Source organism: Loxodonta africana, chromosome 5 (genome assembly GCF_030014295.1).
Source record: "Loxodonta africana isolate mLoxAfr1 chromosome 5, mLoxAfr1.hap2, whole genome shotgun sequence".
Lineage (NCBI taxonomy): Eukaryota > Metazoa > Chordata > Mammalia > Proboscidea > Elephantidae > Loxodonta > Loxodonta africana.
In genome coordinates this window covers 99,199,330-99,225,695 of record NC_087346.1, presented here as the reverse complement: position 1 = coordinate 99,225,695, position 26,366 = coordinate 99,199,330, and positions in this window count along the sequence as shown.

The window sequence follows — 26,366 nt, the reverse complement described above, 5'->3', positions numbered from 1 at the left end:
TCTGAACTGTCTCTTCCTCCTCCTGCCCCTCCGTTCATTTTCTAAGCTTGCCTTTCATGCTCAGGGCTCCTAGTTTGTCATAAATATACTCATTTCACTGTTTTTTGGGTCTTTGTTGTAAAGAGGGCTCGCCAGAAGCACCTGTGTATTTCAGCATGTTGGCTCCACCACCCAGAAATTACTTCTATAATAAAAAAAGTACTGTGATAAATTTAAAAATGACTAATATTAATTACCGTAGCCTTGGTGGCACAATGGTTAAAAGTTTGGCTGCTAACCAAAAGCTCAGCAGTTTGAATCCACCAACCTCTCCTTGGAAACCCTATGGAGCAGTTCTACTCTGTCCATTAGGGTCACTATAAGTCAGAATATGCTTAATGGCAATGGGTTTGTATTTGTTTTATAACATGAATTATTGCATAATCTGTTAAAAAATAAACATCAAACTTCTTAAAAAACAGGATTTCTCTTTGCAATAAAGTTCATGTCTTCCTAATAACACCTACTTTAAAGTAAATATCCAAATATTGTCCACATTTCAGAGTCATCAGATACACCCTACAACAAGATATAACCCAAATCTTATCATCTGTGGAGAAATATTAAGGGAAAAAATACCCCATATATTATTATGTCATCACTGTTTTTATTATTCTAAAAATTATCTATGAGGAGTCTACTGAATAACAAAACCAAAAAAGGTATTATATTTTTTGAAATATGATTCCCAAATAATTAATTATTATGCTGAAAAGCTAAGAAATTTACACTGAGTTCTGAGTACACTAAAATATACTTAATTGTTTATAACTATTAGTTGCACAATCTGCACACAGTCCAGTAAGGTTTTTGAGTTATTGTGCACACATTTTAACCTGAGCTGGGTGTGTTAATGGCCTTAGCCAAATTGTGAATGTTGCATTACAGATTATAACAAAGACTTTAGTATAGATAAGTGTCATGGATTGAATTGAATTATGTCCCCCAAAATGTGTGTATCAATTTGGTTAGGCCATGATTCCAAGTATTCTGTGGCAGTCCTTCATTTTGTAATAGTAATTATATGTTAAAAGGATTAGGGAGGGATTGTAACACCCTTACCAGGTCATATCTCTGATCCAATGTAAAGGGAGTTTCCCTGGGGTGTGGCCTATACAGCCTTTTATCTCTCAAGAGATAAAAGGAAAGGGAAGCAAGCAGAGAGTTGGGGAACTTGTTCCACCAAGAAACCAGTGCAGGGAGCAGAGCAAGTCCTTTGGACCTGCGGTTCCTGCACCTGAGAAACTCCTTGACCAGGGGAAGATTAATGACAAGGAATCTTCCTCCAGAACCTATAGAGCAAGAAAGCTGTCCCCTGGAGCTGACACCCTGAATTTGAACTTTTAGCCTACTTTACTCTGAGAAAATAAACTTCTCTTTGTTAAAGCCATCCACTTGTGGTATTTCTGTTATTGCAGCACTAGATGAACAAGATAATAAGTAAGCTTTTGTAAACAGAAATGATTAGTTAAACGAAGTATCTGTGAAATTCTATTATTGTATGTAAAACTTCTTATATTTTCAATGTTTCTGGACATTTTCATTCAGGCCTAAACTAAGTGAAACAAGTACTTTTACACTGAACAATTAGAATTTTACATTTTATGCAACTGCTTATATGTGCTATTTGTTTCATTTGAAAACTTATATTTGAAATTTAATAAGATGTAATTTTGACAATGTCATACAATAAAATGTCAGCTAACTCTTAAATATCTATCATTTGTGTTGTAGTTAGTACTGCATTTCAAATTCATGTTCCCAAATACAGAAGCCCATATTATGTGTATTACAAACATAGAAAAGGATTTTTGATGCTTTCTAGGACAAATAGAAAACCCACAATTAAAATATATATTATTCACAAGCCCTGTGTGGAAAGCCAGTAGGTGGAGACAAGTGAGTTTTTTATGTCTACAGTCACCAGTTTGAATTATTTTTTTTGCTTAGCTGCTTTTGAATGGGCATAGGCATTTTGGTTGCATTTTTCAGTCGGACAAAATACCACCTGGCTTTGAATCTAGAATCTCTAGCTGTGGCTCATATCACACCATTACCACTGTCATTTTCTTTAACTCTGGTAAGAAAATATTTCGGCCCGAAACAAGCCAGGTGTTCTCACAAAGAACCATACGTCAAGGGACTCTGCCAGAAGCTTGTTAAGTGTTCTCTTCTGCAATTGGATTTCAAGCTTTTTTTTTTTTTACAGAAACAATTCAGCATCATGAGATTGAGTTTATCTTCAAATAATATTTTGTTTTGATTTAGTACTTTTGTCTGTTTATTTCTGTGTAAATTTGTATAACTTCTATGTAAATTTGTATAACCAAATTGATATCACAAGTATGATAACGAATGTTTTTGTATTATACTTGCCCTTTCAACCTCAAGGTTCCAGAGAGGCATATGATGGGAATAATCTTATATATTAAGAGATATTTAGACATTTTCTATGTATTGTTAAAGCAACAATAAACATGAAAAGTATAGAATAATCTATTGGTGAGATTATTATAAAGTATGCCTACCTTTTCATCTAGGAATTCTACTTTTAGCAGAAGTTTTTATTTTATTTTTTTACCAACATATTTCTTGCACCATTGTTTGTGATAACACTGTTAATACAACTGAAAAATGGTATATATAATCCAATGGGTCAGTGGTTAAGAGCTATGGTGCAGCCATGCTGGTAACCAAAAAGTCAGCAGTTTGAATCCACCAGCTGCTCCTTGGAAACCATATGGAGTAGTTCTGTCCTATAGGATCACTGTGAGTTGGTTCGACTTGATGGTAATGGTTTTTTTTTTTTTTTTTTGGTACATCAATAAAACAGTAAAAAGGTTGTATAAACATAATAGAATGAAATCCAACCTTGACAAAAAGAACGTAGCTATTTTGTGACAATCACTAAACTATACCAGTCATTAATATTACATGCATAAATCATATAGTCATAGAGACAGACATTATTTCAAATAACTACTCACCTTTATAATTATACGGCATCCCTGGATGTTGAAAATGGTTAATGAGCTCAGCTGCTAACGGATAGATTAGAGGTTTGAGTACACATAAAGACACCATGAAAGAAAGACCTGGCAATCTACTCCCAAAATATTAGCCATTAAAAACCCTGTGGAGGACAGTTCTACTGTGACACACACGAGTTCACCATGGGTCACAATTTTTTTCATGTAATTATATATATACTATGTAACTATGTACTATCAACTTTTTTTGTCAATTACACAAATGAAAAGTTGCAGCATAGTATATATAACATTAAGTATATTATTATGATAAATAATAATAATTATCCATACAAAAATAAAAAACCACAATTATCTTGGAGGAGAAAGGCTGAGAAGGTGGTTAGCTTTGAGTGGCCTGGTGTAATTTAAGGAAAACCTTAAATTATATTAGTACAATTGAAGCTGCTGCGGAGACTTCCCTGGCTCCACTGAAGTTCACCCCTCGCAGCCTGCCAAGCCTTGGTTTCTAACTGCTGTTTGGCCCGACCACGCTGCAGCCCTAACTGTGATTTGAATTTGGTGCCAAAATCCCTAGCCTGCATAAACCAAGATCTCAGCACACTTGAAGGACCTGCAGAGCTGTGGCCCCAAACTTGACCTCGAACCTGAACTTTGCCAGAGTGGAAGATGTTCTCTGACAACAGCTGCACCCGAGCCCATTTTTAAAATGAAAGTTCCCATCCTTTACAAATGACTCAGCCCCTAGATCACCAAATATGGACATGGGAGGGATCAGGGTGTCAGATTTTGAGCTCCAATCCAACCCTTTGGGGACTGGAGGGCATAAAAGCTCCAAGCTCCCCTAGGGCAGGGAGCACCTGGTCTTTGGCTGCTAGGCCCCACATTGCCCCTTGCTTGCACAAACAATAAATTTCCACTTTCTGTTTCCTTTGCAACTGGTGGCTTGGCATCTGTCTTATTTCAGTCGGTTAATAGGACAAGACGAGAACCCTGGTACAGTTACACAATGACTAGATAAAACTTTTCGAAAATTTTGCATTCAACATGTAATCAAGGAAATAGTTTAAATTATTTAAAAATCAATATTTTTAGATTTATCATTTTGCTTTTAAAGCAATTATTTGTAAATTCAGTAACACTTGACCAGAAATCTTATCAATTTACAGCTACAGCGGCTCAGTGGAAATCAGACTGATCTGCCTGTGTACCTCAGCATAACACATTTCCCTAAGAGGGCAAAGCAGAGAGGAGAGTTAGCGTCTTGCCTTAGGACAGAGAGTCCCTTGCCAACAAAGGAGAAATGTTTTGTCTCTAGACAAGGAATTGGCAAAATAGAGCCCAAAGACCAAATTCAGCACTCAGCCTGTTTTTATAGGGCCCTGAAGCTAAGAATGAATTAAACATTTTAAATAGTTGAAAAAAGATGGAAAAGGAATATTATTTATTGGGACAAAAAGATCTATGCCTTTCAAATTTCATTGTTGCCAGGTGGCAGCTGTGGGCGGGGGAGTTCCTGTGAGAATCCAAAAGTGGCCATCTTACACAGAAGGCGGAAGGTAGGGACAGAACAAAGAAGCAGACACTGCAGGTTGAATAAGCGGTCTAAGATTTTTTAAGGGGAAAACATACATTCAAGGTGAGGTCCTGGGCAGCAGCAGAACAGTTAGGTCTCCGCGATATTGGTGCTACTGCCCTGAGCTCCAGAGATTATATAGAGAAGCTAATGTGGGTTTGGCACCCTGGTGGCACAGTGGTTAAGAGCTGGCTGCTAACCAGAAGGTCCTCAGTTCAAATCCCCCAGTCGCTCTTTGGAAAACCATGGGGCAGTTCTACTCTGTCCTATAGGGCCACTATGAGACAGAATCCACAGGAAAGCAACAGGTTTGTTTTGGTTTTCTGAATGTGGGTGTGTTACGCAGCCCCACTTTCTTCAAGTCCAAAATGTGCTGTCTTTGGATCCGGGCTCCTTCAAGACTGTTGTTTCTTGAATCAAAGGTGTTATGTTGCTTGGCCTTCTGCTGGTGGTGCCAGCATGGTCATTTCCAGGAATGAGTTATATGTCAGGAATTTGATCAGCTTCAGGCCTGGAGGCAGCTTGCAGGTCCTGGATGGATCACAGCTTCATTTGTTCTCCCAACATGTATACATAAATAAAGTTTTATTGAACACAGTCATGCGTACTTGTTTACTATTTTATGGCTGCTTTTATGTTACCAAAAGCAGAGTTAATCATAACAGAGACTCTGTGGCCCCAAAGCCAAAAATGCTTACTTTCTGGTCCTTTTACATAAAAAGTTTGCCTACCTCTAATCTAGATACAGAAACCCTGGTGGCATAGTGGTTAAGAGCTATGGCTGCTACCCAAAAGGTCGGCAGTTCGAACCCACCAGGCGCTACTTGGAAACCCTATGGGGCAGTTCCACTCTGTCCTATTTGGTCGCTAGGAGTCGGAATCAACTCGACGGCAGTAGGAAAGTGGGAATCTAGATACACAGACATCTTAGGCCAAAGGACTTATTCTCTCTTTTTTATTTTCTATTTTATTTTATCTGATATACGGACATTGTACACTTTCTAAACGCATACTGCAATGCTGCTTTATTCACATTCAAAAATAAGTTAAAAAGAAAGCTAATGTTTTAATTTAGAGTCATAGTTTATAGGGCTAGCATTTTTCACTTAGTACAAAATATCTATAAGGTAAGAACCTTCAAGTTTTTGTGGGAAACATTAATACCTCCATTTTACAATGTTTTATAATTATTTTCCTTTTAAACATTTTAAATCAGAATATTTCTTAAGTTTTTATTAGTGACTTCTGGCCTAAGAGTAACATTTCCATGTATGAGGAATGCACGCACTTAATCCCCGTCCTAGGCAATGAGAATGTACCAACAGTAAGATTAACGTTTTCTCCGCTCTGATAGAGCTTTATTCTAAAAAATTCAAAATAATCCAAAATGCGATACTATATTTCAGCTATATGACTCAGAAACTCTTTGTTCCTTTCTTTTTCATTGTGTTTCTTCTGGTTAGAATTTTTACTTTTTTTTTTTTCCTATCAGTCCTTCACATCTCAGCTTAAGCTTGAAACCCTCCTCAAGGTTACAGTTAACACTGATCCATTATTCTGAATTCTTAATTGCTTCATTTACAAAATCATTCATGATCAAATATTTTGGTTTCATACTGTGCTAGGGGAAAATCACTGCTGAACATAAATTTCTTGATGTATCCCCTCATGGAAATTAAACTCTTGTATTTAGAGTTTATGCTATGTTTTTGTATCTTGTTCATAATTTTTCGAATGATCTATTCTTATTTTCTTTATTTAAATATTTATTTCCTCAATAGATTATAAACCCCTCAAAGTGAGGAAATGTGTTTAATATGTCCTCTCACAATTATAAGCGTGGACTACATACTCATCTTTTTGGTCAATTATTTTATAAGAAATTAGATGGAAAGAAATGAATGTCACATAAACAACTAGCAAATACTGAATATCCATCAATCAGGCAAACGGTGGCAAAATAGTACTGCTTCTTATGTCCTTTTGTGAAACTTATCATTTAAAAGATGAGGAAACAATGTTTTCATTAATACTAGAAACAGCCACTGGACAGTGTCATACACATTTTCATGAGAAATTTTTGCATCGATTTTTATGAGAGACAGTATATTGCATTTTTCTCTTCTATACACTATTTTTCAAGCTCTATTATCTCTCTGTTGCCGTTGTTGTTAGGTACCACCGAGTCGGTTCCGACACATAGCAATCTGATGTATAACATAACGAAAGGTTGTGGAGTCCTGCAGCATTATAGGTATGTTTCATTCCATTGTTGTAACCACTGTATCAATCCATCTCATTGAGGGTCATCTTCTTTTTCTCTGACCCTCTATTTAACCAAGCATCATGTCCTTCTCCAGGGATAACATGTCCAAAGTAAGAAAGATGAAGCCTTGTCATCCTCACTTCTAATGTTTTTACAGCATTCTGGCTGTACTTCTACAAGATAGATTGGTTCCTTCTTCTGGAAGTCCATGGTATTCTTCACCAACACCATAATTCAATGTGTCGATTCTTCTTAGGTCTGTTTCTTAGCTTTCCCTCTGCCCCCACTTTAGGTGAGGATGCCAAGGGAATAGGCAGTGTTTCATTCCGTTGTTCATAGGGTTTCCATGAGTTGGAACTGACTTCAAGGCACCTAACAACAATGACAAAGTAAGAAAGTAAGCATAGAGGCAGTTGGAGTGGAAAGAGATTCCTTCTCTGGCCTGACAGTATATTCTGGTAAAGACTCTGTCAGAGAGAAGACCTCTGTTATAGAAATGTTCTGGACATATTTCTCAATATTTACTTTTCCTGCCAGAGCCATGAAAGAATCTTTCTTGGCTCTTCACTATGAGAATGTGGTGGGATCACTGCAGATAAAACTTATGAAAATGTGGTGTCCTCTCTAAGACTGTGGCTTTTAGGAGTTTCTGTCAAGCTAGTCTACTCTTAGTCCCCCAAAATTCATTAAATTTATCATTTAAGGGTGTCTATTTTTACCAGTTTATGTTTATGAGTCCAGTGAGTTCTGCTCAAGGTAAGAGATCTGGGCTATGACTCTCCAGATGCAACATCTTGCCAGATTTTGGGGTGGTGATCTGACCTGTGACTTCAGTTTTCTAATAAGTATAAGGAAAGTTATTGATTTTTTAGTTTGTTCAGCTTTTTATCATTCTAAACATTCATGTAATACTTTCAAACCCTTCACATATTGGAGCTGAAACCAGAAGTCTGTTTAATACACTTCTCTATCATATATCTTTGGAATACATTTTCCTGATGAAGGAAATTCTAGAATACTGAGTGTTTGATTAGTCCGTAACAATGCTAGTATTATTGTTGAAGTGTTTTACCAGTGTCTGGGAATAGTAAGCAAAAAACGTGTTTCTTGATTGATTGACTATACTTTTTGCACATCAAATATGTTGGGATCACCAAAATTGTGCAGGTATATATCACTTTCTAATTAATAGTAGTGCACCAGATATATTATGTGTTCTGCCACAGCTACTTGTGCCTGGCATCATATTTTCACTCTACCATGTAAATATATTTTGAACTACTATAATGTTAATAGTATTGTGGGAAAACAAGACCATGTAAAAACTCCAATAATAGTAAAAAATATAGTCATAAAAGAAACATACCAAGGCACTACTGTATAAATTGTAGAACCAGTGGGTTCTATAATCCCAGAGAAAGGTTAATGAGCTAATGAGATTTAATAAAAAATATAAGATTAAAGAAAAATCCTAAGAGACTGGATAGGTAGTAAACATCAGATACAGAATTATATTCTGGCTATCAGATTTAGAAAGGAGGAGAGATAACTCAACATATGAAGAACAAAAAAGGATAGTCTTCCTTGTTAAATTTCATGTTCTATTCTAGAATCAACTCGATGGCATTTTTTTTTTTCTATTTTGGTACACTGTAATTATCTTTTTCTGAACAAAATTCAACTGGGTGAACTTAAAGTAGTGAGTGTGAGGAATGTTTTGAAAAATGCACTTCTTACTTTTAAGCTGCATAAAGATGCATTTCTCCAAATATTCTACATTTCACACAGTAAGGAAAGGCAGCAGTAAGGCAAAAGAATAGTCTGAGAGGTGTTGAAATGGTAGACTCTACATTAACAATTATAAAAATATTAGACATAAAAGAAAAAAATTACATATAACCTCTAATACATTAAAACTAGATGTTCTTTTAACATTTACGATATCCTTACTATTAAATTACATGAAAATAATAACTGATATAGTATTTCATTGACACGTATCAACATGGAATCTTATTTCCATTAATTGCTTGAGGCAAGAGAAATGCTACGTAACAAGTTTTATAATACTTATCTTCTTCCACTCAGTAAATTTTTATTATATGAACCTATTTTTGCAATACACCTTGAGGTTATGCTTAAGTGTAATGAAATTGCATTGCTGCAATTGATGTATCAAAATGTACAGTGGTAATATAAACAAAATTTCACTTAATATAAATAAATAATATTACATGTAATAATATCAAGATATTTATGCCTGACTCTAATCTACGTAAATGTTATCTTTCGTTCATGTAAGAATCTATCTACCAAACATCTAGCTCCTTGGTATACAACTAAATGTCCTCACATATTTTAATATGTGTTCTAATAAATACCATAGATTTTAATTCATGCTTTCTTAAGCTGTCCAGTGGGCCTTGAAAGTTCAAATAGGTTTTATTTTATTTTTTAGTATTTAATAAATGAATTACATTGTTGTTAGGTGCCATCAAGTAGTTTTCAACTTATATTGACCCTATTTACAACAGAATGAGATACTGCCTGGTCCTGCACCATTCTCACAATCGTTATATTTGAGTCCTTCATTGCAGCCACTGTGTCAACCTATCTCGTCGAGGGTCTTCTTTTTCGCTGACCCTCTACTTTATCAAGCATGATGTCCTTCTCCAGGGATTGGTCCCTGCTGATAACACGACCAAAGTACATGAAACAAAGTCTCACCATTCTTGTTTCCAGGGAGCACTTTGGTTGTATTTCTTCCAAGACAGACTTGTTCATTCTTCTGGCAGTCCATGGTATATTCAATATTCTTCATCAACACTGTAGGTCAAAGGCATTGATTCTTCTCACTGTAAAGAAAATCTTTCAATTCAAAATGAATTATATTTTACATATATCATTCATTAAAACAAAAATAGAAAATAAATCATGGGTTTATAGAACACAGCAAAGTTTTTCAGGATTATATTTCTTTTACCTCTGTTTCTACATATGATTTTATATCATATCATATGTAGATACTAGATAGATACATACGATCCACGTTTATTTTTTTAAACCTTATTTTTTTAACATTTATTTTGGAACAATTTTAGATTTTAAAAAATATTTCAAATGTAGCACAGTTAGCTTCACTCCTTAACCCAGCTTCCTCTAATGTTATCTTACATAAGTATGATACATTTATCAAAATCATGAAATTAACATTGTTACAGTGCTATTACCTAAGCTAAAGACTTTATTCAAATTTTATCATTTTTTTTTTCCAACAATGTCTTTTTATGGTGCTAAATTTCAATCCTGGATACTACACTGCATTTAGTTCTCATGTCCTCTTAATGCTCACAATCTGTATCACTTTCTCAGCTTTTCTTTATTTTTTATAACTTTGCCACTAAGGAAAAGTTAGTTGTTGGACATTGTGTAGAATGCTTCTCAATTTGGCTCTGTCTGTTGGTTCCTCTTTTTCAGACTGAAGCTACAGAAGAGTACCATGGAGATGAATTTCCCTTCTCATTGCACCATATCAGTGATTACTTGATGTTAACATATTTATTATTGTGCCTGATATTCATTTTGAAATTTTCTTGGCCATTATTTCTTCCAGTATATCTTCTGTCCCATTCTTTTTTCATCTCATTCCAAGATAACAATTACATATTACAATGAGCCGAGAATGAAAAATGAAAGTAAGTTCATCCAGGGTTGTAGTTCTCAGCAAATAATTGACATTTATCCAGTGAAGTCTTTATAAGCTTTAATAACTTACATGGTAATTGGGATGGAGAGAAAAGGGTAAAATTCCATTTCAGAACCGTTCCACCCGAAAAGGTCCTTTGTCCCAGGGTGAGTTGACAAAGAAACATCCTCTATGCTTGCATGGCACCTAGATAACATCATAGGTGAGGTGAACAAAGGGGAAAAGGGCCATAGGGTTTCTATATACATTAGACCCAAGGGGTCTACATGCTGAGGAAAAGAGAAGGGGAGTAAGAGGGAGCTGTCCCTTGAAGAAGTCTGGGCTCAAGGTGCATGACACTATTGTGGTCAGTCTTGATGGTGTCAAAGGAAAAACATTTCCTCCCCTTCTGGGATCTAAGATCAGATCACACCAGCATGCATTTTTATAATCATATACCTTACCACTAAGACATGAATGGAGGGGGCTCTACTTCTCCCCGGGTACATCCTTTCAGTATAATCTCATGGTGAAGGTCCTGCATATGATGAGGAGCTAAAGCTGCTTTTGCTGCCTCACATGTATTAGTTCTATTCATATCATCCCAAAGCTCTTGGGTGGTCTGTTCTTTTTTTTTTTTTTTTCAGATTCTTTCTTCATCTATGTTGAATCTACTGATGAGCCCATTGAAAGAATTGTTAATTTCTGTTAGTTTTTTTTCTTTTTTTTAATTTCTCACTTTTCAATTTTATTCTTTCTTATAGTGTTCATATTCCTGATGCAATTACTCATCTGATATTGCCTATTGCCACCTTTTGAGATAAACTGGAGACACTGGAAATATCTACCCATGGATGGATGAATAGCCAGAATGTGATTCACCCACACTGTGGGATAATATACAGCAATAAGTAAGAACTACTGATAAAAAATGCTAGAATACAGATGAGCCTCACAAATATTATTTTTCATGAAAGAAACCAGATTAAAAAAACTCTATAATGTATGATTTAACTTATCCAAAATGTCCAGAAAACATACATTTCTGGAGATAGAAAGTCAATGTTTGCTTGCCTAAGGCTGGTGTCGGAAGCAAGTCTTAAGTGCAAAGGGGTCCAGTGATGTAAATTTTCCAAAACTGGATTGTGATGATGGTTCCAGAACTTTTTAAAATTTCTAATCCTTGAATGGTATACTTGCAAATGGATACATTTTATTATCAATAAATTTTATTGCCTATAAATGTGTTAAACAAAAATTACAGTAGTTTCATGCTAGCTGGATCCATCTTACCTTTCTGAACTAATAATCCTTCAGCATAAATACCTAAAATCTTAAACCGAAAGCTCTGCATACATTATACTTACTGTAAGTCCGACCATTCCATGAAATTTCATACCACTGACCTGCTTTTTCCTCCACTTGGAATACTATTTTCATCTTTGTACCCCTGGTGATTTCCTACTTATTCATCTAGAGTCAAGTCAACTGTAACTTTCTCTAAAACCTAGGATCCCCTAGGGCACAGTTACATGTGGGTTCTCATAATACTTTGAGCAAACCATTGTTCAAGCAGTTATCATATCACAACGTATTTCACTAGAACCAGATCTGCTCAATCTTAAAAGATTTGTCTTTCCTTATTTTTAGCACTAGGAGTTATCGAAATGCCCAGTGTTAAGTATTTGTTGAATGGTGAGTTAACTGAGATTTACATAGATTTTTCTATCTCTTAAAATATTATTATTATTGGCACTCAAGTGCCTAGTACGCTTACTGGCCCTTAATAAAAGCTCAGTAGATAATTCAAAAAATGACAATCACTAAATAACTTTTCCAACTGCACTTCTCAAACTCTGGCATGGCTATTAAGTAACTTTAAAAAAAGATATCCCATCATTCTCAGCTTTCTAGAATTATTTTACCATCTCTGAGTCATGTCGTTTTTATTGTAACATTTCAGTGTTTCCTTTTCTAAATTAGAGACTTATTTTGAGCATGAGATTTTACAATAGTCCTGACTCTTTTCTTTATTAAAATAGAAATATTGCCACTTAATCACCGAAAGATTTCGATAACAATGAGCTCAAATCAAATATCTGAGTATTTTTGCAAACACTGTGCCCTGAGCATAGTGCATCTTCTGAGAGGACATAACAGTAGTAAAAATCACATGAGCTACTATTTGATACAATCATAACTAAAACTTGTCAATCTGTAAAGCTTGTTTTGCAAATCTTAGAACAGTTATTACGTTAGAAGCAGGAAATGCAGCCTTCTCCTGAGTCTTTAATAATGTAAAATTTGAGTTTGTTTTGGTACATAAATGTGCTTACGCTCTTGGGAATCCTCTGCAATACTTGTTTTATGATGGTGTGGTAATTGCTGTCAAGACTTTTCTTGATGATGATTACTAATTAGAACCTCATCTAGTACTTCTCTTTCTAGAAGACCTTTATCAACATTAACACTTCTGACCTTTTTAATTGCATGGATTAAAGCTAGAAATAGATGGTTATTAATGTTCTGCACTTTCAGTGCCTGGAGCTTGAAATAATGTTTGCTTTCTCAGTAGCATTCAGCAAGTTTACATTTCCCTCAGTAAATGTGGCTTTAACGGTGGCTCCGTAGTGGTTATTAATGTACTCTTCATAACCCTTTCAGCTACACTTAAGAGATTCTCGGTAGTTGCTGAGCCTTTTTTAATGCAGCCATGTTATTCTAGTTATAGATTTTGAATACGCTGTGGAAATACGTGTACCCCACTTATTAGAGAAAGCAAGGAAGGTTATTTATAAGGTTGTCTGCTTTTTCCTCTCTTTATACAAAATTTAAAATGGCAACTTTTGCGCTTGTCACTCAAACCTGCCAGAGAATGACAACGACTTGAAGTAATACTGAGAATGCAGAGCTACACTATAGAATGAAATGTACCTTTGATATACAACCTACAATTAGGCAGGTCACCTCTTCATTTCAGTAAAGAGTGAAAAATAACATGGTCTGAGAAAATTGGTATTGGCAGGCACTCCTTGGAAACTTACGGGGCGGTTCTACTCTGTCCTATAGGGTCGCTATGAGTCGGAACCAACTCAGTGGCACTGGGTTTTCACTGGGTACCATATTTTTACACATTAACACACGTTATATGATTTTTTCCAACCACACCCTTCCCCTGCAGGGTATTTTTGTAAGTGTGCTATGCTAATTTTTTTAGAGCAACATGTAGAAAAAAATTAGCATATCATGCTTACAAAAATACCTCATGGGGTAGGGTAAACCTCATAGGGGTAGGGTAGGGTATGATTGGCAAAAAAGTTATAGTGTGCATTATTTGCATAAAAATACAGTATATGCAAGAAGGAAAAACACTCTACTTAGGAAAAATGGATTTGGCACAATAATATCGCTATGAATAAAAGAACATAAGTTAGCTTATACATACTGTATTATATACATATGGTATACAAATGCATATACATATGTATTATATGCAAAATAATTAAAATATTATACACGCATACATGGAGCCCTTGTGTTGCAGTGGTTAAGAGCTCAACTGAAAAGGTCGGCCGTTGCAATTTATCAGCCACTCCTTGGAAACCCTATGAGGCAGCTTTACTCTGTTCTACAGGATCACTATGGGTTGGAATTGCCTTGGTGGCAACCGGTTTTTTACATACACTCATATATAAACATGCAGATACATATACATATATATATGTACATATACATATATGATTAAGATATATTAGTTCTATATTAAGATATTTATTATATTATTGATCCAGGAACAAATCCAAACTTCTTTCATCATTTTTTTTCTAATATTGTATGTGGACAAACAGAAGTTAAACCCCCAGAGTTTTACCTTTTATAGCTTTATCTGGACATACTTCAAATAAAATGAGGTTAGATTAGAGAGAAACTTGGAGGAGGTGAGAGAAAAATCTCTTGTTTTGCACACTTGTGAAATGCGTTTGAACCTAATCATCTGAATGCCGACAGGTAGAGCTATGCTCCTGCTCATGATTCAAAAATGTGGGTTGTAAGCCTTTGAGACAATTTCTAGAAAACTAAGGCTTTGTAGACTCAAAGTAATTGTGTGTGGATCTGTACATGTATACAAACAGAACCAGAAACCATTTTCACAATCCAATTTTTACTTTCCCCATTATACCTTTTTTTGTGGGAACAGAACTTTATAAAGTATAAAGAAATGTCTGATATTATTTTACAGTTTACTATATACTTGATTTTTATCAAGAGTAAAACTCATTTAATCTGATGTCTTGCACTTGTACTGTAGTCTTCACACATTAGAATACTCATAGACACATATAACTTTACAACCTTGTGAAATAAATATATGAGATATTAATTTTTTCTCTATTTTGGAGAAAACTGACCTTTATACAGGTTCAATGACTTGCCCAGGATGACTTAACATATTAGTGAAAGAATTAATGTCAGAGATGTCTCTTCATCTTGATGTGGGAACAGATTTTGTTAATTCCTGAATATTATAATATGAATTAATCACTGAATCATATTTGTTTTTCTGTATTGTACAAGAATCTATTATTTTCTTCCAAATTAGGATCAAGCACAACATATGAGAAATAAAAGATGCTTACTAACTAGTTGTCAAATAAAAAAGAAAACAATTAAATGAAAATACAGGCATTTTGATTTAACTTAAGCATGTTAAGTTCCAAGGTATATTAATTCGAATTTTAATCTAACTACAAGGATAAATAATATAATCCAAGATAGTAGAAGCATACTGATAATTTTTTTTAAATTCTAGTACTAGGTCCTTATGTGATACAAGTGATTTGTGATCACCTAAAGGCTGGCAGTTCAAAACCACCCAGAGGCTCCATGAAAGAAAATCAAGAAAACCCTATGGAAATATTCCTGAGAGGAATCATAGTTACCACTAATAACGAGACTCTTCTGGTGGCAACAGTTTTTAAAATTACCCCAAATTTTCACTAGTCACCATTAGAATTAAAATTTGAGCAATGAAACAAGAATTTATAAAGACAATAAAAGAAATATTGGAAAAAAAAAACTAGCCAAGTGTTTTCCATACTTTGTGCCACCGATAAGGAGTCATTTGGAATTGTAAATTGTGTGACTAGATTAGTTAACTTCCTTTAGTTATACTGCAGCAACAGATTTTGTATCCAACGGTAATATGGTCTACTATGCTGGGAATGAAAAACTGAAGAGTAATGGCATCACATTCTTTGTCAAAAAGAACATTTCAGGATCTACCCTGAAGTACAATGCTGTCACTGATAAGACAATATTCATATGCCTACAAGAAAGACTAGTCGGTGGACTATCATTCAAATTTACATACCAACTACTAATGACAAAGATGAAAAAAATTGGGATATCATTGCTGATGTCAGCTGGATCTTGGCTGAAAGCAGAGAATACCAGAAAGATGTTTACATGTGTTTTTTGACTATGCAAAGGCATTCAATTATGTGGATCATAAAAGATTATGGATAACATTAAGAATATAAACTCCAGAACACTTAATTGTGCTCATGTGGCACCTATGCATAGACCAAGAGGCAGTGATTTGAACAGAACAAGGGGTTACTGAGTGGTTTAAAATCAGGAAAGGTGTGGGTCAGGGTTGTATCCTTTCACCATACTTATTTAATACGTGTGCTGAGCAAATAATCCGAGAATCTGAACTACATGAAGAAAAAAGCAGCATCAGGATTGGAAGAAGATTCATTAACAACCTGTGATATGCAGAATACACAACCTTCCTTGATGAAAGTGCAGAGAACCTGAAGCACTTACTGATGAAGATCAAAGACTACAGCCTTCACTTCAACGTAAAACAAAGTTCACTTCAACATAAAACAAAAATCCTCACATCTGAAACAATAAGCAACATCATGATAAATGGAGAAAATATTGAAGTTGTCAAGAATTTCATTTACTTGGATCCACAATCAATGCACATGGTAGCAGCAGTCAAGAAATGTAATGACGTATTACCTTAGGCAAATTGCTACAAAAGACTTTTTTAAAGTGTTAAAAAGCAAACATGTCACTCTGAAGTCTAAAGTGCACCTGACTTAAGCTATGGTATTTTCAATCAGCTTACATGCATGTGAAAGCTATACAGTGAATAAGGAAGACTGAAGAGGAATTGATACCTTTGAGTTATGGTGTTGACAAAGAATAATGAATATACCATGACATTCAGAAGAATGGACAAATCTGTCTTGGAAGAGTACAGCCAGATGGCTCCTTAGAAGTGAGAATCGCGAGGCTCATGTACTTTGGGCAAGTAGCAGAAGGGACCAGTCCCTGAAGAAGGACAGAATGCTTGGAAAAGCAGAGGATTAGCGAAAAAGAACTTCAATGAGATGGACTGACACAGTGGCTGCAAAAATGGGTAAAATAGCAATGATTGTAAGGATTCGGCAGGACCGGCAGTGTTTCGTTCTATTGTACATAGTGTCCCTACAAGTGGAAACTGACTTGAGGGCACCTAATAGCCTAACAACAACAGATATATGTGAGTAGAGGGCTAAGCGACAACTGCATAATGGCAAGTGTCACCTAATGAAATATATCTAATTGGAACCTCTATAATAATTGTATGAATTGGGTATTATGTGAATTTCTGAATGTTCTGCCTTTTTACTTCATGTTTCAATGAATTTTACTGATACAGCAAAATAAGACAAAGAATAGCTGTTACTATTATAACTGGGCTTGTGTTGTGGGTGGTGAGAGAAGTATCAGTGTGATTCCTGAAACTTTCCACCAAAATTCCATTTGCCACAGTGTATCTTGAGACACTAAAGTTTTCTGATTGACTGAGCGACTAATAAATTTTAAAAGGTGGAGAAAGGCTACACTCTAGATGAATACATCTTTTCCCATAATTTTAGTTAATGTACTTACTTGTTTTTGTGAAAGAAATTAGGTTATGAAATATAGTTACCTAGCATGATGTCTTTTATACAATTTGTGTTCTGCAATTTTGGAGAAAGTGTCATGGATTGAATTATGCCATCCCAAAGTTAAGAGTTCGGCTGCTGAACAAAAGGTCAGCAGTTCAAATCCACCAAGCACTCCTTGGAAACCCTATGGAGCAGTTCTACTCTGTCCTATAGGGTTGCTATGAGTCGGAATCTACTCGACGACAACGGTTTTGGTTTGTTTTAAAATATGTGTATCAGTTTGGCTAGGCCATGATTCCCAGTATTGTGTGATTGTCCAACATTGTGTCATTATGATTTTCTAATGTGTTGTAATTCCTATCTCTATCTCTATGATGTTAATGAGATGGGATTATTGAAAGTTATGTTAATGAGGCAGGACTCGATCTACAAGATTAGATTGTGTTTTAAGCCAATCTCTTTTGAGATATAAAAGAGAGAAGCCAGCAGAAAGACATGGGACTTCATACCACCAAGAAAGGAGCACTGGGAGCAGAGCTCATCTTCTTGACCCAGGATCCCTGCACTGAAAAGCTCTGAGACCAGGAGAAGATTGCTGACAAGGACCTTCCCCCAAAATAAACAGAGACAGAAAGACCTCCCTAGAAGCTGGTGCCCTGAATTTGGACTTCTAGACTACGATACTGTGTGAGAAGAAATGTTTGTTAATGTCATCTACTTGTGGTATTTTGTTATAGCAGCACTAGATAACTAAGACAGGGAGTATGAGGTTAACATTATTTCTGACAAATAAATAAATGTGTGTGAATGCACACACATGTACATATATGGGGGTATATATATTTAGAGAATTACTTATGTTCTCAAATTTACTTTCATCTTATACAAAATTAAGGTACTTCTCTGTATCGACTGAAAATACTTACATTGCAAGTAAAGAAACAAACTTTAGGTGCAACCAGATATGGGAGTTCAAACAATTTCTTCAAGTTTCTGCTACTCTCTTTATCTCTTCTTCACTCATCATCTGTAGGAAGATCTCATTCTGTAAACATATTGTTTAGATGTGGTAGAAAGCTCATTTCAGATGGTCCAAGGTTCAAATCTTCCCTATATGATAGCCTTATAGGAAGGAAAGACTCTGCTGTACAACTCCTATGAGAAGATCGCATAATTGGCCTGGCTTCGGTCAAATGTTCTCTGCATGAATCAATTGCAAGGCCATGAGAATAATGTTTCTCTTTTGCCAAGGACAGAGATGATCACTTATACATTCCTTTACACCATGTGAAGTTCAGAAAGAGTGGTTCCTTAAAGGAAAATACATTGATGAAAAACAAATGCCCACTAAAATCGTGTATGGTTGTGACATGAAAATTAATCTGAAATGATTAAAAGTCACCTAGAATTTCTACAAATGAAAGAAACATGTGATAGTTAATAACAGGTATTGTGGCATTGATATTATACATAATTAAAATCTATTTCCAGCTCTGAACCAATGTAAGTTTATTCTCTTCACTTGAATCTGGAAAAAAAGAATTACTTATCACATCAACAGAAAGAGCATGATCCCAAATTAGCAAGAAATAATTAAAAAAAAAGAGCAAAACTGCGATAGCATGACACAAATAGACAGGGAAATCATAGTCTGGTAGGAAGTGAGACACTAGATGAATTTTTATTTTAACTAGGCTGAAATGTTTCATAAGTTATTTCATTGTTCTTTCAAATGAAAGTTCCTTGAAAAATAAATGTTCATATATATTTTAAATTTACTTTTTGATATTAACTTAAATGGAGACTATTAGTATTTTTAACTGTTATATATCATAATTGTGTTGAAATCACAAAGAAATGGACCTAAATGAAATTTAGGATACTATACAATGTTGATATATAAATCCCAGGAAAAAAAAAAAAATCAAAAAATTGAGAATTGAACTGTGAGTAAAAAGGGTTGTATTTTACTCCTAGTTTAGCCTTGAAGTGAGCTATATTTTTTGTGGAAGTCACATTACAACTTTAAACTTAATTTTCACAATCTTTAAACAAAAATATTTGAATTTAATTATATCTATGATTCTTTCTGGTACTAAATTTCCTTACTCCTGGTTGAACCTTATTTCTCTCATTCCCATTGTAATTCAATTTTAATTGCAAATCCTCTCTTCCTTCTTTCTTCCTTTCAAGTATCTTACTCTTTACTGCCATTTTTAATTTTGCTAAATATTGCTGGGTAAACAACATTCATACAGGATTGTTCAATGTTCCCCCATTTTAACAAAAACTAAAATATTTTGAAATTTAAGAATTGTCTTTTCTGTAATAGAGTCGTAAATATATGTTCAATCTACAGCAACCATTCCATGTACTTTAGGAGGCTTTAAAAACTCTATACGTACAATAGATACTCCCGGGCTTCATTTTTAAATATAAATTGAAGCCAAAACAGATAAGTGTAAAACTCTACCTTCTACCATTTAAAAAAAAATGCTTTTTTCAAAAATATAAAAATGTGTAATTTGTAATATTATTTGATGTACTTCTACACTAAATACAAATACCCATTAAATATTTTGCATATATAACATAATTTCTTTTAAAATTAGCATCCTGTGGAAAAATTTTGTTTTTAACACAAAATGGTGGCTTTATATTGAACACTATGTCTGAAGAAGGCAGCATTTTGTCATGTTTAGTAATATAAATATGCAACTTTAGAATTTTTTCTAAGGCAGAATATTTAGATCAAGATGGTGGAAAGAGATCAGTTTTTTAACTCCCTCTAGTCTTAAATTTTAAATTAGGAAACCCTGGTTAAGAGCTACGGCTGCTAACCAAAAGGTCAGCAGTCTGAATTCACCAGATGTTCCTTGGAAACCCTGTGGGGCAATTCTACTCTGTCCTATACAGTCTCTATGATTCAGAATTGACTCTATGGTATACAAAAACAACAACAGCAAGTATATATAATGAATGATGGATAACATTGGGAAGAATGGGAATTCCAGAACATTTAATTGTGCTCATGAAGAACCTATACTCAGACCAAAAGGCAGTCATTCAAACAGAACAAGGGGATACTGTGTGGTTCAAGTCAAGAAAGGTGTGTGTTAGGGTTGTATCCTTTCACCATACTTATTCAGTTGGTACACTGAGCAAATAATCTGAGAAACTGGACTGAATGAAGAAGAATGGGGCATCAGAGTTGGAGGAATACTCATTAACAATCTGTGATGTGCAGATGACACAACCTTGCTTGCTGAAAGTGAAGAGGACTAGAAGCACTTACTGCTGAAGATCAAAGGCCACATCCACATTTCTATGCCAAGAAATTTGGAAGACAGCTAACTGACCAACCAACTGGAAGAGATCCATATTTATGCCTATTCCCAAGAAAGGTGATCCAATGGAATGCGGAAATCATCAATGTCATTAATATCACCCACAAGTAAAATTTTGCTGAAGATCATTCAAAAGCATTTTGCAGCAGTACTTCAAGAGGGAAGTGCCAGAAATTCAGGCCAGATTGAGAAGAGGACATGCAATGAGGAACATCATTGCTGATGTCAGATGTCAGATGCTAGATGAAGGCAGAAAATACCAGTAAGATGTTTACCTGTGTTTTATTAACTACTCAAAGGCATTTGCATAGTCAGGCATAACATGGCAAAGAATGGAAATTCTAGAATCCTCAATTGTACTCATGAGGAACATGTACATAGATCAAGAGGCAGTTGTTCAAAGAGAACAAGGAGATACTGTGCAGTTTAAAGTCAGGAAAGGTGTGCTTCAGGGTTGTGTCCTTTCACCATGCTTATTCAATCTGTATTTCTATATTTCCACCACTCCTCTGTCAGTTTGTCATACTGTGGTGCCTTGCATGTTGCTGTGATGCTGGAAATTACCCCATCAGTATTTCAATTACCAGCAGGGTCACTAATTGTGGGCAGGTTTCAGAGGAGCTTCCAGAATAACACAAACTAGGGAGAAAGACCTGGCAATCTACTTCTAAAAAATTTACCAGTAAAAAACCTTATGAATAGCAGCACAATGTTATCCGATATAGTGGCAGAAGATGAGTTCTTGGGTTGAAAGACACTCAAAATATGCCTGGGGAAGAGCTACCTTCTCTAAGTAGAAAAAGTTGACCTTAATTACATGGGTGATGTAAAGCTTTTGGGACCTTCATCTGCTGATGTGGCAGGACTCAAAATGAGAAGAAACAACTGCAAATATCCATTAATAATCAGAAGGTGAAATGCATCAAGTGCAAATCTGGAAAAATTGGAAATTACCAAAAATGAAACGGAACACTTGAAGATAGCCATCCAGAACATTAATAAGCTGATATCAACTGACTTTGGCCATTTTGAATCGTACAATCATATGGTCTGCTATGCCTGGAATGACAAATTGAAGATTAATGGCATCACACTCATTGTCAAAATGAACATTTCAAGATTTATCCTGAAGTACAGTACTGTCAATAAGATAATATTAATGTCTCCAAGGAAGAACAATTAATACTACTGTTACTTAAATTTACACACTAGTCACTAATGCTAAAGATGAAGAAATTGAAGATTTTTACCAATTTCTGCAGTCTGAAATTGATCAAACATGCAATTAAGATGCATTGATAATTACTGGTGATTGGAATGTGAAAATCAGAAAAAAAGAAGGATAAATAGTTGGAAAATTTGGCCTTGGTGATAGAAACAACTCTGGAGATCATGTGATATAATTTTGTAAAACCAAAGATTTATTTATTGGAAATACTTCATTTTCAACAACATAAACAGTGACTATGCATGTGGACCTCTCCAGACAGAATATACAGGAATCAAACTGACTACAACTGTGAAATGCAACAATAGAGAAGCTCAATATAATCAGTCAGAACAAGGCCAAGCACTGACTGTGGAACAGGCCATCAATTGCTCATATGCAAGTTCAAGTTGAAGCTGAAAATATCAAAACAAGTCCATGAGAGACAAAATACAACCATGAGTATATATTCTACCTGAATTTAGAGACCATCTCAAATTCTTCAAAAACTGAAAATAGTACTACCATATGACCCAGCAATTCCACTCCTAGGTATATACCCAAAAGAATTAAAAGCAGAGACTCAAAAAGAGACTTGTATATCAGTGTTCACTGCAGCACTATTCACAATAGCAAAAAGGTAGAAACAAACTAAATGCCCACCAATAAATGAATGGATAAATAAAATGTGGTACATATGTACAATGGATACTACTCAGCCAGTAGGATAAATGAAGTCTTGTTATGTGCTACAGTATGAATGGAGCTTGAAGACATCATGCTGAGTGAAATAAGCCAATCACAAAAGGACAAATATTGTATCACCTCACTTATATACAAAGACAAGAAAGGCAAATGTATACAGACCAAAGTTTACTAATGGTTACCATGGGTAGGAGAGAGGGGGAAAAATTGGTGTTAACGGTGATGGAAAAATCACGTTGTTAAGGGTATGGTTGCACATCAAATTAATGTAATTGCTGTCAATATATTGTAACCTGTAAAAAGTTGAATTGGCAAAAGTCATGTGATAGATGTATTTACAACAACAATCAAAAAAAAAAGAAAAAAGTAGCTGCTGAGGCTGCATATGTACTACCAAACACCTCATGGGATTTAGCTCCTTTGTTTAGAGGTTTAGGATCATGATTTTGTGTGACATCCCAGTTAGCGAGCCTAATATCGTATTTAGTGCTTCTGTTTTACCTCCTGAGATCTCGCAAACAGCCAACCAAGGGATGACAATTTGTACCTATTTGCTTGGATCAACAGAGGAAGAAGGAGAGCCAGGAAGAGGCGGAGGACATAAAGTATATGGCTAATTGTCTTGTTGAACAACTGCCTTCTTTGCCATGAGACCAGAAAAAACAGATGTTGCCCTGCTACTATTACTGAACATTTTGATCAAAGATTTCATAGAAAAATTCTGATCCAAAGGGGAAAAAACGCAGAAAAGGATTTCAAGTTTCCATGATCTCCAGTCTTTCTGGGGCCAAGGAAGCTGGATGAGCCCCAGAAGCTATTGCCCTGAGATATTATTTAAATTTAAACCAAAAATATCCCCTGAAGTCTTTAAACCAAACAATCGTTTAGCTGAACTAGTAAAAAAGGTCTGCCTTGAGTATTATACTCTTTTAAGAACTATCTACATGGGATCATATTGACAACAGCATCTCAAAAGACTGGATGAGAAACTTAGGAGGCAGTGAATTTATGTTACCGAAGGAGGAGCAACTTGGTAAAGGAGGGTGAAAATGGTTGTACAACTGAAAGAATGTAACTAAATGGTATATATAGGAACTGCTGAACTGATGTATGTTTTGCTGTGTACATTATCAACAACAAAATAACCTAAGGAAAAAAATATAGATTACCACATTAAACACTAATGACCAAAGACGTAAATTTTGGGATGACGTCAAGCACATCATACATGAAGAAAGCAAAAAGTTATTTAAAAAAGAAAAGGAAAAAAAAAGAAAAAGACCAAAATGGATGTAAGAAGACACTCTGAAATTTGGCTTGAATGTGGAGTACCTAAAGCGAATGGAAAAAATGATGAAGTAAAAGATATGAACAGAAGATTTCAAAGGGTAGCTCGAGAAGACAAAGTATTATAATGAAATGTGCAAAGACCTGGAGTTGGAAAACCAAAAGGAAGGAGCACACTCCACATTTTTCAAGCTAAAAGAACGGAAGAAAAAAATCAAGCCTCCAGTTGCAACATTTAAGATTCTATGGGCAAAAAATTGAATGAAGAGCAAGCATCAAAAGAAGCTGGAAGGAATACACAAAGTCACTGAACCAAAAAGAACTGGTTGATGTTCAGCCATTTCAGGAGTTAGCATATGATCAAGAACCTACAGTATTAAAGAAAGAAGTCCAAAGTGCACTAAAGGCATTATTGAAAAAGAAGCCTAAAGCAAGTGATGTATTACCCATTGAGATGTTTCAAATTCAAATTCAATGCTGGAAGCACTCACTCGTCTATGGCAAGACATTTGAAGGACAACTTCCTGACCAACCAACTGGAAGAGATCCACATTTGTGCCCATTTCAGAAAAAGGTGATCCAATGGTATGCATAAATAAACAATATCATCAATATCACACACAAGTAAAATTTGCTAAAGATAACTCAAAAATGGTTACAGCAGGGAACGGCCAGAAATTCAAGCTGGATTCAGAAGAGGACATGGAGCAAGGGATATCATTGCTGAGGTCAGATGGATCCCGGTTGAAAGCAGAAAATACCAGAAGGATATTTACCTGTCTTTTATTGACTATGCAAAGGCATTCGACTATGTGGACCATAACAAATTATGGATAACATTACAAAGAATGGGAATTCCAGAACACTTAATTGTGTTCTTTTGTAACCTGCACACAGACCAAAAGGCAGACATTCAAACAGGACAATGAAATACTGATTGTTTTAAAATCAGGAAATGTGAGTGTCAAAGGTCTATCCTTTAATTATTCAATTCGTATGCTGAGCAAATATTCAGAGAAGCTGGACCATATGCAGAAGAACACAACTTTAGGATTGGAGGAAGACTCATTAACAACCAGCGATATGAAGATGACACAACCTTGCTTGCTCAAAGTGAAGATGACTTGAAGCACTTGCTGATGGTGATCAAAGATTCAGCCTTCATTACGAATTACATCTCAGCATAAGAAAACAAAAATCTTCACAACTGAGCCAATAAGCAACATCACGATAAAGGGAGAAAATACTGAAGTTGTCAAGGATTTCATTTTATTTGAATTCACAATCAACTCCCATGGAAACAGCTCTCAAGAAATCAAACTATGTCTCGTATTGGGCAAATCTGCTGCGGAAAATCTTTTTCCAGTGTTAAAAATCAAAGATACCACTTTGAGGACTAAGGTGCACCTGACCCAAGCCGTTGTATTTTCAGTCACTTCAAATGTATGCTAAAACTAGACAATGAATAAAGAAGCCTGAAAAATAACTGATGCATTTGTATTATGGTGTTGGTGAATATTGTATATACCATGGACTGTCAGAACTAACAAAACTGTCATGGAAGAATTACAGTCAGAATTCTCCTTAGCATGGCGAGACTTCATCTCTTTTCCTTTGAACATATTATCAGGAGGGACCAGTCCCTGGAGAAGGGCATCACGCTTTGATGCTTGGTAAGGTAGAGAACCAGCAAAAAAAGAGGAAAACCCTAACCGAGATGTATTGTCACAGTGGCTGCAACAATGGGCTCAAACAGCAATGACTGTGAGGATAGTGTAGGACCAGGGAGTGTTTTCTTCTATTGTATATACTGTTGCTGTGAGTCGGAACTGACTTGACAGAAGCTAACAACAACAACATATATCTATATAATTATATAGATATAATTTCCTGAAGTTAAGTTTCAGCCTTCTCAATTTTTATATTTGCTTTCCTTAAGTTATAAAGAACCCATTTGTGTGAGTGGAATCTTGCTTTCAGATGTAACATATGCAGTTTTTACTATTTATAAGTTATCCCATAGGTGCGTTAACATCTAATAATGAACAGTTAGATGGACTTATAAACCTCTTCGCCCATTCTCATCTTATCTCTTCTTTATTACTCCACTTTAAGTCCAATTATATTAGGAATGTTCTTCACCACTTTGGGAAGAGGCCTCTTGTGTACAACAAGGTTCTACTTTCGTTCATTTTTTGCTAATATTTGTAATCCTGATATTATGATGACTCAAGCTTTTTCAGTGTGATTAAAGTAAGGAATGAAATACCTGGGGAATATTTCTCTCAAGCTGGATTTTTTCAACCTTTTATCTTGA